The following is a 16,196-nucleotide window of genomic DNA, read 5'->3' as shown; positions in this document are numbered from 1 at the left end:
CCATTAAAGAGAAAACAATTTATTCACCATAAGATATAAGACTTCAGCAGCCAAGGCCAACTTTCAGTTCGAGGAGGTTCTCCCTTTGGCCACTCAAAGGGCAATAAAAGGACACAGTATTTCAGAGGAGTGGCAATCCTAAAAGGCTTACAGAGAATGATGGCAACAGTGTCTTCTGTGCAGCCATTCTTCTGTTCTAACATGGTGGTGGAATGACTGCTAGCTTTGTGCAAGGCACAGAGCATTGGTACAGAAATGTGTTTGAGAATCTGGGAAAATTTATTTGAAAAGGGAAGTGGATTAACATGAAGATTCCTATGCAAATAGCAATGCACTCATAAACATATTTGTGTTGTGTTTCATGAGCTTGCTATTGCATTGTGTGCTTTAGTAAGTAAAAAATAGATGGAAAATGGAAGGAAGTTTGTTGAGACAGCCTGATTTTAAAAACTGATTCCTGTTTCTGATCCAGTGCAATTTCTTCAAATGATCTGACTCTCATTGAAGACCTATAGGGAAATCAGTCATGAATGATAAACCACCTTGATTGGCTGGCACAGGTCAAAGGAGTGTGTAATCCTCTGTACTGCCAGTATTCCATGATTCTCCTGAGCATAAGAATTGTCTGCTACCTATTTTTCTTTTAAACCATCTGAAGCAGACAGATCTTCCTAATGCAATTGGTAATGCATTCATGGTAGGACTTGGAAACACATCAGCATTTCCAATGGTGGGAAGTAGTTGAAGAGGGATTTGGCAGGTCAAGGACAGCTCAAACACTACCCACTGCTGTTGGAGCAGTGAGACACTGTGGTAAACAGCTGGTGTTTCTGAGTCATTCATTCTGCTGTTCCCACCTCTCTGCTCTGTCTGGGTGTGTGGGTGGCCAGGTACATTACTAGGCAGGGAAGTCATTAAAATTGATGTCACATATCACAGTCATGTTATGGGGGAGAAGGGACATGGTTGCATCCCTCTGTTACCCCTTCTAAAGCCTTTTTGCACTTACCTCCCTGATGGCTGTGACCACCAGCAAAAAGGGTAGGGGAGCAATGTAGGGATGGGCAGATATTGTGCCTCCCAGGGGTACAACAGCCTGTACCTTTAGCCTCACCCCTGGCACGCCAAGCACTGGGTTACAGACCCCTACTAAGGGGCAGGAAGGGTCTTTCTCAGAAACAGAACTATAAATATCTTTGTATTTATGTATTCATTTGCCTGTCTGCTTTCTGGAAGTTGGGTGGTGGTTTTAGGTTTATGGTGGTTGATCTGATGCCTCAGGGGTGTAAAGGGTGGGTTGGTACACTTGGGGCATGTTGAACTCCAGCAGGTGCTTGTGCTTGAATCCCTTCTGCCTCCTGATGAGCACAGTGGGTGCAGTATTATGGTGTGAAGGCTGAGCCTCTTGGGGCTTGGCCAAGGTCACAAGTTAGCTCAGAGCTCCTGGTGTGCTCCCTCTCCTGCACTAACAGCTTGTGTGTACCTTAGCACCAGGCTTGGGCATTCTGCTGCAGAAAAGGCACCTCCATGTAAGAACTGAGGGCAAGGCTCCGACCTCAGCATGAAGTTACAGTAACCTGGACAGGGTTCTGTATGTATGTCCTTTTGTTAGATTGTGTAAAGTAGAGCAGAAAGTCATCCTGTTATTTTAATAACAAAATCTGACACATCTGAGACTGTGGTGGCCAGCTGAAAAAAGACATTGAAATACCCCAAGGTAGTGCCATTCAGCATTCTCAGACAATGAGAATATAACTCGAGATACATAAGAATTGTTTCTTTGTGATCTTTGAACTTGACTGCATGTTTGTCTTATGTTCTTTCAGGTAAGACAGTGAGGTCTTTAACTGCTCCAGAAGAGTGTCTGGAAAGAAAATGTCTCTGGCAAATATGTATCAGGTAACACTGGGTAGTGGGGGAACTTCTTCACTTTTAAGATATTTATCTGAACCAGTCTTGGTGAACTGAGTAACACCTGACTTTGCAGTTACAGATTCAGAGGAAGGAAATCTTGAGCTCTTAGTCACAGAAACCAGAAAAGTGCCTGCTTTTCATTTTTATGTAAAGTGCTGCTGCTTTTGATATGCAAATGGTGCACTGTACCCTGTAACCTCAGTCTTCTAGAAAGCAAAAGGAAGGACAGAGAAAAATGTGTGTGGTGCAGGAATCCAAAGGATATGGAAACAGGGTTCCTACTCTCTTTCACAGTTCAGTCCTAAATTGCAATAAAGCAAAAAGAGATCAAATCAGTTTGGACTCTGAGGGCAATGATTGCCCTGTGTCATAAGGGGCATTTGAGAGTTCCTGCATGTGATGAATATAAAAGGTAACTGAGCTGGCTGAATGTTGAAGTAGCTGTAGCAAGCAGTAATAGAACTGAGTGGGTTGTAGCCGAGTGACAGCTCATCATATAATCATCATGTTTTCCACTTAGAGCATCTCTGAAAAACAAGAAAGATGGTTTCATTCTTGCTGGTCTTCCTCTAACAAGAGGTTTTGAGTAATTGTTTTTTTGGAAAACCTTCATTGACATCTGAGCTGTAGATATTTATTTGGAGTGATAGGGGAGTTATTGCCTGCGGTTCACAATATTTTCTCCCCCACATACCTCATTAAATCAGAGGGAGAATTTCCCTTAGTCATTTTTCTTTTTCCTTAATCTCCTTCTCTTGTCCAGAGGTCAGGCTTGCTCTGCTGGCATTTCACGATGCAAGATAATCACTCAGCACAGCTCAGACTTTGCAGGTTGTGGTGTCTTTGCTGCCCATTCCTTTCCCACCCACCCCTGACCCCTGGGCAGCTGTGGGGGAGCAGCACAGAAGGTCACACTGAGTCTCTCTGAGTGCAGCCACTGAACCTGCCACGGCTCAGCCACACCATGGGGACAGGGCTGACCACAGCCCACCTTCCTCCTCCCTCAGCCCTCGGTTCTGACAGGAACAATGGTTCCATGATGGCATAAAACAGGGGCAGGTTCTCAGTTTTTACAGGAAGCCTCTCACTAACCTCCAAGTCAATCTTTTTTTTTTTTTTTCTTTTTGCATTATCAGGAGAGTGGCAACTGGAAAATGGCTTTATTGGGTGAAATAGGATTTAGAGGAAAATAGGTCTCATGAGGTGAAGCTAAAATGAACAGGAGAGTGCACTTCACACTGTGAGCCTTTAGGCATCTGTACACAGTGTGTGCTCTACTTTTGGGTTATATTTTGTCATCCAGTAGTGACCAGAGAGGTCCTGTCACAGCTGATCAGGTACTTTGGAATATGACCTAGTACTACTCTTCTGTAGTGGGCTTCGGAGCCTGTCAGGTTTTGTATCTAGAGGTGTGTTTTATAGTTCATAAACATCCTCTGCATATTGTGAGCTCTCTAACTAAGCAAATGCACCCAAATCTCGGGGGAAGATAATCAATACATCTCAACAGTAACTGACTTTTACCTGTGGATTCTCTTTTTTTTTTTTTTTTGTGGTTCAAAAACTTTCATATTAAAATGTGTTTCAGTTTAAAAAATATATATAAAAATATATGTCTATATATGCATGTGCATATATATATATATATATAAAAATCTGCCTTGCTTGTTCAAGCAATTTTAATTGCTTTTATTATTTGTGAAGGTGAAGCTGTCCCTGTGAAGTCGATGAAGTGTTGTAAAGATGTTTTGGAGGGTGAAACTGTGCCTGTGTTCTTCCTGTGAAGTCAGCAAACGAAGTGGTTGGTGGAGATGTAAAAGAGTAACTTGAATTGCTTGCTTTTGTGTTCTTTTGGAAGAGGATACCTCTGTTTGCAGCAGTGCACTCCACTCCACTGCTGAAGTTTGTACAGCTCTCTAGCCAGAGGTTTTCCTAATGCAGCCACCCCTGAAGTGTCTGCAGGCCTTGGGAACTGCTTTGCTCCTGACTTTCAGGGACAGTTCCCAGTGTAGCTTTGAGCAGTTACTGCTGGGGGGGGTTTGCATGTGTATAAAATTTAAAAATAGCTTTTTATCGGAAATTTATGGAAGATAAGTTAGAAATCATCAGAAATTAAGAAGTCGTTCATCTTCTGCCTAGGAATGACAGAAGGAATGAATGAAGGACACACTTTGAGATTAGTAAAAGGAATAACTTTGTATGCCTGTAATGGAGTATGATAGAAGAGTTGTGATTAGAAACTTTGATTAATGAAAAGAACTAGTGATTAGTAGTAGTAGTTCAAGATCTGTCTTGTACCAAAGTCTGAGAGGCTCGTGGGAAATGATAATGAACAAGCAAGGCAGATTTTTATATATATATATATATATATGCACATGCATATATAGACATATATTTTTATATATATTTTTTAAACTGAAACACATTTTAATATGAAAGTTTTTGAACCACACAAAAAAAAAGAGAATCCACAGGTAAAAGTCAGTTACTGTTGAGATGTATTGATTATCTTCCCCCGAGATTTGGGTGCATTTGCTTAGTTAGAGAGCTCACAATATGCAGAGGATGTTTAATAAGTGAAGCTCCTGGACAGCTTTCTCTGGCCTCAATGAAATTAGGATTTCTTCCTGTGTATTCCAAAAGATCTCAAACACACTGTCATGCTCATGACAAGCTGTTTGCCTTTATGTGAACAGTCTAAACAGTAAAACTAATCATGGAAGTATATTTGTATGGGTTTAAGCTCTGCCAAATTCAAGATAAAATAAATGAAAACATGACTTAAAAAATAACTTTTTCAACTGTTAAGCCAAGTGATAATTATTTTGAAACCTACACCAATGCACTTGTTGGCTTTGTATTATCCACAAAGAAATTTTTACTTCAGTGTTTTATGTTAGTAATGATGGCAATGTGTGAGAGAAAAAATTGTTAGAATTGAAATTTAATGTCTGTGATTTAGGGTACAGCACAATTCTTGAGAGTTTGTATGAAAACAGTGAATTCAAATGTTAACAAAAAGCTGGGCATACCACACTAAATATTCTTTAGGAGATTTGTATTTTAGCTTACAGATAACCTTTATTTGATCTTTTAATGTGGATTTTGCTTCACTATTCTGACTATGAAAGGGGGAAAATTTCTTTTCTTTGCAAATCCTGTGACTGGTTTATATAGGAAAAATAATTAAGATTTGAATTACATGTCTTGGGACTTTTGCATGTGTGTAAATGTGACATAATTTTTATTCCCTGAAACTTATTCCTTTAATGAAAGTAAGGCAACAAAATGAGCATTTGTTGAGCTGATAGATTAAATCAGATAACTTTTTATTTAAAAGCCAAAACAAAAAACATTTTCTTCATGAAGTTAAACAGAAGTGGTATGAGTTTGTCAGGATAGGCACTGTGAGTAGAAAATGTAACCGTTTTTTCCAAAGTATTTTCTCAGTATTGGAGTTCCTCTGGTTCCTAATTTCTGAGATGTTTTAATGCAAGTGCACAGATAGATATGTAGTGAAGATCAGCTTCTTGAGTTCAGTTTAGATCCATACCATTTTTAACTTTAAAAAAGCCCCTTAGGACTCAATAAATTAAGAATTCTGAGCTTTCAATGGCTAGGGAAAAAGAGCTACTTATTTGATAGCATTTAAAAATGAGTTTGTTCAATGAAGTGTAGGTGTTCACAATATTGGGGAGATAAAAACAAGTTTTATGATCTTGTATTTATTTCTCAGTCCTGTTTACAGAGACTTGATGGGAGCAGCTGGCTGCAGTTCTGACAGCACAGAAGAGTCAGATTAATTTAATGATGTGTAACTAGGCAGTGAAATAATTTAGTCTTTCTTACTCTTGGTAAAATGTTCCTTGGCTATTGAAGAGAAGGAAGATGTTTCAGTTAATTCACTTTTGTTGCCCCCGAATGAACAATGGATGTTATCCCCCATCTCCACCTATGTGCTTTGTACCACTTTCCCAGGAAAACTACTCAGCACTGACTCAAAGAGGATGCTGAAACCTAAAAGGCCTCAAAAGGTGGATTCCTCTTCGATTGGGATTGTAGCTGTTTTATTTCAGAAGGTGAATGTAGATCATGGATAAACGTGAGAGTTTAGATTTAGGCACTGGAAAAGTGCCTTTGCTTTTTTTGATAAAGAAGTATGTGTCGTGTGTATGGTCTTTAATTAAAAAGAGAATTTTCCATTATAAAAAGATGTCTGTAGGTTTTGATCAGTCAGACATTTACTGTGTTTTCTTTATGATGTTACTACAGATGTAAAACATAATTGAGAGGTTTATCACGTCTTAAACTGGAGCTTTGGACAAAAAAATTGCTGCCTCAAAGTGACATGTGGTGCTGAGAGCTAAAGGGAATGTACAGACAGCTTTCCAATACCTCAGTGCTTCTGTCAGTGTTCAACAGCTCTCACAAAAAACACCTTAGTCCCTAATCCTGACAAAACCTCCAAGTGGGCATTTCCACTGTGCCTGTACTGTCCCATTACAGCCTTCTGTGATGGAACCAATCAGAATAAAATTGTTCACAGAGGTTCTTGTTTGCATTTTGAAGTTGGAAATCTCGCTCTACGTAATAAAAAAACACGTGTAGCCATCATCTGCATGACTGGAAGTGTCTGCTTTGATTTTCAAAGATAAAATTTTAAATCTGAGCTTAAACAGTAATTTAATCAATATATTGATTAACAAATGCCTTAACATGCAGTGCTTATTAGAGTTTAATCATGCCAAGATATTACTACACCAAAACCTTCATGAGTCATTAGTGAGAGATTGTCACATTTTGGTTATGCCATAAACAAGACACAGATTGAGTTTTGAGAGTATTAATTACCTTTATAGGAACTGACTGCAAATGTTTCATGTTCTTTCCAGAAAAATTTTCTTGTGATTGTTTCAGTTTGACTCGTGTCATTTGTTTTTCTTTCATTATATATGGATCACTTTGACAGACTCACCAAACAGCTGAATGTAGAATTGAATATTGAGGTCAAATTCATTGCTTGTGTTGGCAGTTACAGTTTCATTTCAATCCCCAATTTACAAGCACAGGTACCTGGCTTTTGCATTGAAAGACATGTTTTGTGTCTCCTTGTCCGTGGCTTGTGCTGTTGGATGAATTTCACCCAATTAGGATGAGACCAATATACTTCCTCTCATTCTCCTCCCCTCTTATTTATTATCCAGTGGGTGCATGCAAAGATCCAGGGACAGTGTTAACAGGAGGTAGAGAAACCAGGAGAGACTCTTCTCTGCCATCCCTTATGTATTCATTGTTTTACTTCACCTTTTTTCTGTCTAGAGAGTGCTCTGTCCTGGCTGGTTTTTGACTTCTGCAATTAAAACAGCTGTTTTTAATGGACCTGCAGAGAGACAGAGGGACACTCTGATGGCCAGTGATACTTTGGGTGGTTTTTCCATGTTTGTGCTGTTCCTAGAAGTGTTAATTGAGTTTTGTGAGTGTCCAGCAGGACATGAGGGCACCAGAGCAGCACAACAGCCACGGGTCCCTTTGTTTGCACCCCCGGCGTTGCTGATGCACCCTTTGCTTCCAGTGCTCTGTGCATGGGACTGGGATGTGTGTTGGGAATGAAATGGTGCTGTTGGAAAGGAATCAGATGAACTCAAAGACCTTGAGCACCATTTTTCAGCTAAGAGAATTTTGGTGTAATTATGTGTTCCATCTGCACACAGCAATATAAACACTACAGCCAGATGGGAGTGAAGTCTGAAATAAAGACCTCTGCAAGAGTCAAAAAAGTATCTGGGCAATTTCTTAAAAACCTCTTGATTTGGCATTTTGGCTTGTTTCTTAAAATGCTGGGAAGCAAAGGTGTTTTATCTTTAGTCAACAATCTAAGTCACGATTTGCATATGAAATTCAGTAGATATTTGTAAAAATGTGCATATAAGTTCCCAACTGCATGGAGTTGTATCTTCGTTTTCTAAATCTTAAATATTTTGTTTTTGTGACCACCACCCCTTGGAAATACTCTGTGTATGCATATGGAGACTGCTTAGTTCTTTCTGGTCAGGTTCCAATGGCTGTTTTCCCTTTTCAGTGGAATTCCACAGAATAGTGAACTTACACAGGATTCTTGGTGGCTGCCATGAGTTCACCAGGTGAAAGCTCAACTGAACCTGTAGAACAGGTAGTGTCTGATGGCTTTAAAAACGACCAGTGAAGGTGTGTTATATTGAAATAAATTTGTGTGACAGCATATACTTGGACAAAATATAGCTGAGAGAGTGAAAAAGGGAAATGATAAGAGAGGTTGCCAGTCTGTCTTTTGTAAAAGAAATGTATTTTACAAATATATGGATTTGCTTACATAAATACAAAAGAAAAAGCAAGTTGTATATGGAGGAGAAAGTGTAATATGTTATAACTAGGAGGAATAAAAAAAGAATTGCGAGAAAGCAATTATTCTTGGTATTTAAAAATTACAAGAATGATAGCCCTAAAAACTGTACAGAATTATGTTTTAAGACCTTGATTAATGACACATAGAGTAATAGAGAAGCAGAATCTAGCCACTGCCAGAAATAATGATATTTGGTCCCAGTATCACTAAACAGGCTGTAAAAGAAGAGCATGTGCAGATCATTTTTGCTCTCTTAGCAAGTAAAGCAGGTTAAAACTAGATAAACTACAACATGCTTGCAAATCCAGTCAGGAAGCAAAACATTTAAGATAAAGCTCATTAAACCACTCGGGTCTGTGCTTCATGGCTAATTTACTTAATATTGAGGATTCTTTTACATCAGGCTGCAGTGCTTTGTTGGTTTGGGGTTTGTTGGGGTTTATTTTATCATATCACTTTTTTGGGAAAAAAAAAATCAATAAATCTCAACTTGCAGATGAATTTTTCGTAAGTAGAAAGGGACTAAATATATTGGATCAGCTGGAATAATTTACTCAGTTCTGTCAGTGACAGAACTGGTCAAACTGGTGGAAAACCAGGTCTCTAACCTGAGGTTTGAGGTATATTGCCTTTGTTTCTCTGAACCAAGCAGGAAGAGGGCTGGACTTACAAGAAGCTGTCATCTGCTGTGCATCAGCTCTGCAGGGCCAAAGCAATGCCCCTCCTAGGGCAGCCCAAGTGGGTTTGTTGAGTTCCCTTTTGGAACACTCATGTCTGGGTTCATGTGTGCCAGTGGTCAGGCACTTTCTGTTTTTCTGTTTGATAATGGACTTTGTTTAATCTGAATTGGATTGGGCTCTGGCTCAAGTTCTTGATAGAAGAGCTGTTGTGATCTCAACAGGGAGATACTGAAGTGCTCGTAACAATCTTGGGAATGGGCAAAGCTGGAGGAAAGGAAGAAATTCTTTTCCCATATTAGTGGTACAGATTAGTGTTCCAGGGTCAAGGTGTGCTTTGGGTATGACAAATAGATGCAGAACAGTACTTTACAGTGTCGCTTTTAGAGTAAAACAGTAAAACATGTTCTGGTCTTTTCTCCATCCTCACAGGCACATGATACTGCAGAGCTCCAAAATCAGAAGTAAATCAGCTGGACAGTTGCCTCCTGTCTTCCTAAATAGGCAAACATACTAGGAACAGAAAAGGGGCCTACCTACCTCATTCCTGTAAGTAGCTGTAACCATCCCTCCACCCCCCATACCAGCATCTGTCCCTGAGCTGTTGTGAAATGCCGAGCAAAGGACGTGGCAAAGAAAAGGAAAATTTTAATTTGTTTTCTGGTTGACAACAATTAAGTGTAGCCAACCAAAGAAACCAACTGAAATTATTAACAGGCTACCAGCATGCCTATTGCCTGTGGCAGCACGGAGCTGGTGGATGATGCAGTGTTACTCATTAAATGAACCTTTATCTGTGCTTCCCAAAGCCTGGATGCTGTGTAAGTTCCTAAACCCACCCATGCCATTGCCATGTTGAACTGCTGCAGCAGTTGATCTGTCCCTGCAGAAGTTCTGGTTTGGGCCTGGTTCTTTGCTTTTACATTTCTTAGCAGTTTGTTGTGTAATAACGTGGTCTAACCCACAGTGTGACTTAGATGGAAGATCCCCCAAGGAACAGCCTTGGTCAGGACAGTGAACAGAACAAAGTGTTTAATGACTGGTGTTTAGCTGATATCAGCTGCTGGGAATTGCCATTTACTTGCTGATTTCTCTGTCCACTCTCCAGGGAGAAGGTGGGTTTACCAGTGTGGATGCCTGCCTCATTTGCTTCACCAAAATGAGTTAGGGCATGCAGGAGAGAAGGGGGATTTCTGCAAGTAGAACCTATCATGGTAAGTCAGATTTTGTCCCTGCTTCTGCTCTAGAATTTCTCAGTGATGCTAAATACATTGCTTAAACCAAACTTTTCCCACAGAAGTCTCTCTTCCCTGGAAGTGTGTTACACATAACACTTCCTTGGCAGCAGGGTTGGATTGAGATGTTCTTCCCTACTACTTTTTCCTCCCCTGTCACCTGAGGTCCACAGAAGTGCTTGAGGGGACCTTCAGCAAATTACAGCAGCAAACTACATGGAGCTGAAAATAATTACTCTCTACCATGTACACAAAAAAATGATGAGTAACTGTGGTCTGTAGTTTTGATTGGACACCACAGCATCTGTCTTGAATATTACACTGAAATTAAGTACATAGGAACTATATTTTTAATTTTGAGTTGCTAAACACTCTGTAAAATGCAGGTACTCAAAATTAATAGTGTTTTTGAAACTAATCTGTCTTCCTTGACTGTGTTTTTAAAATAGTATAATTGCATTCCTTGTTGGCACATTCTTAACTAAGCTCATTCACGTTTTTGTGAGACATGTATGTACTGAACAGGTGAGCGTGGAAGAAAAAAAAGACTCCTGAACCTCCCTTCAGGAGGTTCAAAAGCTTCTAGTAAGTCAAGTTCCTGGGGCCACACTTGAATGGTTGTGTTCAACTCAACATTTGAAAAAATTGCTGATTTAGTGAGCCCTGTCAATTCTGCACAATGTTTAAAATCAGGGTTTAAAATGAAGGAAAACAACAGATTGAGGATATAATTAAAGATTGTATTATAATGTTCGTGCACATTAGAACTGAATGACAATTTTGCATTCTTGCATTTCCTAAGTTTGGCCTGCAGTTATTGCCAGGATGTTGTTCTGGCCCCCTTGGCTGTTCATCCCACTGTGGGAGCCACAGTCTCGAGGCCACGCGCTGTTCAAATTTCAACTCTGTCTGCTTTATTTGCTAGACTGAAAATGGGTTAAAACATCCTTGTACAGAGGTAGAAGACTTGTGTGATATTTGTGACTTTGGCAGCTATAACTGTTCTGTGATCTGTTATTATATTTGACCTGCATGAGCTGCTGTGTAACATTGCCATGAAGTGCAGCAGCAGTGCCAGTGTGAGATGCCACATCCCCCCAGGCAATGTTGGAGGCTGGGTCTTATTTTTTGTACACTGTTATTAAGCCTAATAGTGTTTTGATCATAAAATGAAAGTTCAATGCTTAAGGATGCGAGGACAAAATACCTTGTAGGGAATAATTTTAATTACTGCAAGTATAAGTTCCCTGTCATTGTTCACTGGGATTGTGAAGGAGTCCCAACAGAAGTTCTACCAGTCCACAGCACTGCAGCACAGAAACTGTATCTGCCTTTGTGTCTTCATTAAATCCATTCAGGATTTAATTTGTTTCTAAGCTTAACCTTGGGTTTGAAATTCACTGTAAACCACTTTTTCAACAGCAATAGTGACTAATCAAACATAGGTTATATGTTTGATATAGATCAATTACCCTTCTCCCCACTCCTCAGAATAATAATTCTGTTGTCTCATGTCTTCTCTTCTTTGTTGCCTTCATTTCTTCAGGCTTTCCCAGATTCCCACTTCTGTGTTATCCCAGTTCTCACACATCTTCTCAGTGCCTTGCAAGGATGCACCAGCTCAAGCTTCTGGGCAGAGGTTTCCCAGATGTTGCACTCAGAGATGCCTGAGCAATTGCACATCTACAAACATGAGTTTTGAATTAACTCAGAATTAATTTAAACAAAAGCAAATGCAATATCTTCTTCAAAAATGTTTCCTTGCAAGCAAACCTTCATACCAAATTCATATAAACAGACTGGACTGGGTGAGGATTAAGGCAAACAGAAAAGCAAGGTTAGAATTCACAAATCTTTCTTTGCTATTTTCAAGAATTAATTGTGTTGGGTTTTGGGGATTTTTTTTTTTAATTTTGCTTTTTGCATTTCTTTTGTCTCTGACTGCCAAAGGTCACTTCTTGAACATAAATTCTTTGTCTGTCTCTGCTTCAACATAGATCCTTTCTCTTCCTTTCAGAAGTGGGACTTGATGTCCCAAACCATCTTAAGGTTCCTGAACTGTTGCTGAGCTCATCCATTTTCTCTATAGCTGATGCACAATTTTTTTTCAAAACTCCACCCTTCTCTGTGGGCACTGGTTTTTATTTAAGCTGTTGAGGATTAAGAATAGTGTTAGTAAAACCTTTGGGATTCTTGCTGAGAATTTTATAAGTATCCACTTGGATCAGGAGAAAAAGCTGTGTCCAAGTCTTGCATACAGAATTTTTCCTTTGGATCCATTGTCACTTCAAAAGTCCTTGTGAGTTTGGACCCTGCACTCAGTGTCTGCAAGTCTCTGTCTCTCTACTCGAGTGTCAGACTAATTTTGTTTGTCCTTGCCAGGTCTCCAGCACTGAACAATTGCATTGCTCTGTTCTGCTGGGGCAAAGGCAATCCCTGGTAATGGCTTCTTTAATCTTCTAAAAGTAATTATTTTATTTGGGGCAGTGACTCCAGCCAATTCCAGTCTCCTGTTGGGGAGAGTGGTCAAATAGAGATAAGCAGTGCCTGCATAAGACAAGTTAGTCTCAATCTCTCATTATTTTAATTTAACTGGAAAAAATTCTAAACTTGGTTCTCAAGAGTCCTAACATTGTATGTTTACCCTCTCCTGCCTTGCTTTCAGGTAATACTGGTTAGCACTGTATGTACTATTAACACTTATGTGTCTTATCCAAACCAGATCTATCCAATGTGTCTTGTTTGGCATCTGAAGTGTCTCATTCTACTGTATACTTCAGTTAGATTTTGTTTTTCAAGGTCTAGATAAGCAGAAAATCAGAGTAGACCAGGGAACCTGCAGAACTGAAGAGAAAGGAGGAAAATGAAATAATCTGTTATTCCACCTTGCATCTAAAATTTTTTTGACGACAAAAGTCACTTCTAAGCTTTTGGTTATTTGTTGCAAAAAATAGATCTTTCTTGGATATTCCTTTTACCAGCTTTACAGAACTTACTCCTCTGTGTGTCCCCTGATGCACAACTTGGAAAAGAAACCCCTGGCTTAGATGGCTAAAGCTCCCAGCCAGAGGTGCCACTGTGCTGCTGCTGGGGCTTGTTCTGTGGGACCAAGTCAGGACTCGTCCTTGGCACAGGAATCTTCCAGATTCTGATTTGTTTTACACATCTGCATCAGACATGAGGCATCTGCTGTTTCCACCCCAAGCATAACAAATACTACCTACAAGTTCTTAGGAAACTGCCCCCTTTGGGATGTGGGCAACGTCTCAGAACTTCCTGCAGTGAGTAGGGGGTTATCAACAGGAAGCAAAGCTCACTTTTAATTTTCTGATGCAGTTACTATAACTTGTAGTCAGAGTGATAAGACACGAATGTTATTCTGTTTTATTTATGTTATTCTGTTTTATTTAAGTGTCATCTTGGCTATTGCTGTGGTGGTATTTTTACAGAAGTATGTTGGCTTATTACAGAGCAGTGATGTGATTTTTCAGATAACTGGGACACATTACCTGTCACTGTGGGCAGCTTACTCTAGAATTCATCATTTGGCAGTTACTGTTCATTTTAGGCTAATTTAAGATGATGTATCATTTGATGGTACTCTGAATTTCAATATTGAATTTGTCCTAGGACTCCTCATTAAGGTACAATTAATAAAGACTAACTGCTGTATGAGGATACTTGGGCTGCTCTGCCTAACGTGGGTGGAAGTAGAAGTGTGTTTTAATTGCAGGCAATGCTCTGTCATTTTGAGATTTAATTGCTAGTTGGATTGATTATTTTAATAACTGTCTATTATGAGACAATTTTATTACATAATAGCAACAATATTGTTATTGCATGAGGTACATACTGTCAGTGAGTGCAAACACAGGGCTTTGCTTTTTCAAATGTAGAAAACAAACACTCCAGTTCATGCTCTTTACCTCTGGTATCTGCCTTCACAGGTATCATCACTAATTTTGTCAGTGTGCACTGGACTAGTTTTACTTAGTCCTCATGAAATAGAAATATTTTGCTAATCACCAGAAATAGAGTAAAATACTTCTGAGTCCTGTTCCACAGTGAGAAATGAGATTCATTCTCTTTTGCACAAACTGTATAAATCATGGTTGTTGTTGTGACTGAATCCATGTCTCTAAAGCAGCAACTTCACAGAGCTTTTCAAGCCAGTGTATAAAAAAAAATAAATTAATATCTTAAACACTATTGTCCAAGGTAGTTTCTCCTGGAATTTCAGCAAATTTTTGTTTGTCTTGAAGATTCCTTTGTCTCAGTAAAACTGTTTTTCCAAGGTAGGTGGTTCAAGAGCTGGGTGAAAAGAATTAAATGTATCCTTTAAAACAATTTTCTCACTGGACACTTTAATCATTAGGATGTAATTTAAGAAAAAAATATTGACTTGTTCAGTTTAGAGCAAGAGTCTGTCGTTCTAAAGAAATACACCTTTATCTAAGAAGACCTTAATATATTATAACATGAAAACTACCAATATAGAGCAGTAGAAGGATACAGTTGGAATATTTCATGCAGTATACTTTTGTAGTACTTTAACACTCCTTTTTTAGTTATTTAGCATGAAATCCATGAGAATTTCTCTCCCATTGTTTTTACATGATGTGCATATGAGCACAGTGTCTACAGACTGAGCTATAGACAGTGGCCACGTGATGAAAATATGATCTGTATCTCTCTTGAAGTGTTACTATTTCAGATAAGGTGACTGGAAAATCTAAGTTTCTAATGTGTTAAACCTTTAAAATCAGAACAGTTCACAATAAGTGTGTCCATCTGTTCTGGGTGCTGCATGGGCTCTGTGGTAGTTTCAGCATTTCAGAGCTAAACTATAGCCCAACCTAAGTCCATTCAGTCACATGCTCGTGAGTAAATTCGTGTAGTTTTGAATTACCCCTCTGAAAAGACAAAAAGAATTTCAATAGAATTAAACAAAGACTATCCATACCTGATCTTTTGTTGTCATTGGTGTGTATAAGGGCAGAGAGCACAAGGATGGAGGAGCTGGTACCGTTTTTGTAGCAAAAAGAAGAGGGAACCAGTTGATAAGTTGGTAGGGAAGACAGAGAGAAACTCCTTTCCAAGGAATCATCTCCTCTCACATTTCTTTGGAGCTGCCTCCCTGTATTTAAAGTATGAAAAACTGACGTCGTTTGTTAGACACGAATATTAAAAATCTTTGGAAACTTTACCCATAGAGAATAAAGCCTTGAGTAACTTAACTTTAAGTTACAGTGTAAATTAGACCAGTAAGATTCTAAAAACATCTCTTCATGGAACAGTTAATTCTCTACAGAGAGCTAGAGGAGGAGCTTTAACAGTCTTAATAAGTTGAAATGATGTTTGGCAAATAGTAGGTTTCCAGACTGAAAAGGGTCAAACAAACACTGTGGTTAAGTTCCAGACACTTATTTCCTGGTCACATTTTGCTAAATTTGGAACTGAGTCTACATCCTTTGCTAAATGTGTACTGCATATAATTAAGTTCCAAATATTGTTTCACTGGAGGCTATGAGATTTGGCTGTTTCATTTGTGTTATTTATTGTAGCTGTGTCATAAAAATGAATTGTGCACTGGTGGTGTAATAAACTAACAAATGTCTTATTTGTCTTATTAAACAGGCAGGGATTAAAAGGATGTGAAAAAGTTGTGTAAGTAATTGGATAATTTTTTATGGTGAGGTATTTTATTTTGTGAGGGAATGATCTTTCCCTTTATGCAGAAATTAAGAAAGATTTACACTCTTTTCAATGGCTGTTCTCAACAGAGATTCTAATGGGTACAAGAAATCACTTCAATATTTTTTCATTGATTCTGAAAGCAGCTGCTGAATTGCTTGATACTGAGATGAAACAAGGCAGTTTGTTAAATACAATTCTTCTTCTTGTGATGATTAAATCATCACTAAGGGGAGATGCCACCCAAGAGGAAGCCACTTGTCCCTTCTGTGTGACTCGGTTGCTGAAGCCACA

General features: G+C 39.0%; 1 protein-coding gene across 7 annotated transcripts in view; it reads left to right on the top strand.

Moving 5' to 3' along the window:
* The window catches only part of OTUD7A (OTU deubiquitinase 7A), a 122,473-nt gene that overhangs the window by 33,689 nt on the left and 72,588 nt on the right, over positions 1 to 16,196 (top strand). For all 7 annotated transcript variants that reach the window (XM_027704421.1, XM_027704423.1, XM_027704418.1 and 4 more), the window contains 3 exons: positions 1,827 to 1,899; positions 9,406 to 9,522; positions 10,082 to 10,187. The gene's annotated coding sequence lies outside the window, so the exon portion shown is untranslated. The remainder of the gene's footprint in view (positions 1 to 1,826; positions 1,900 to 9,405; positions 9,523 to 10,081; positions 10,188 to 16,196) is intronic.

This window comes from Neopelma chrysocephalum, unplaced genomic scaffold, assembly GCF_003984885.1.
Source record: "Neopelma chrysocephalum unplaced genomic scaffold, ASM398488v2 Primary Assembly neopelma1_274, whole genome shotgun sequence".
Lineage (NCBI taxonomy): Eukaryota > Metazoa > Chordata > Aves > Passeriformes > Pipridae > Neopelma > Neopelma chrysocephalum.
Note: the sequence above shows the minus strand (reverse complement) of the source record. Positions and strands in the feature narration are given on the sequence as shown.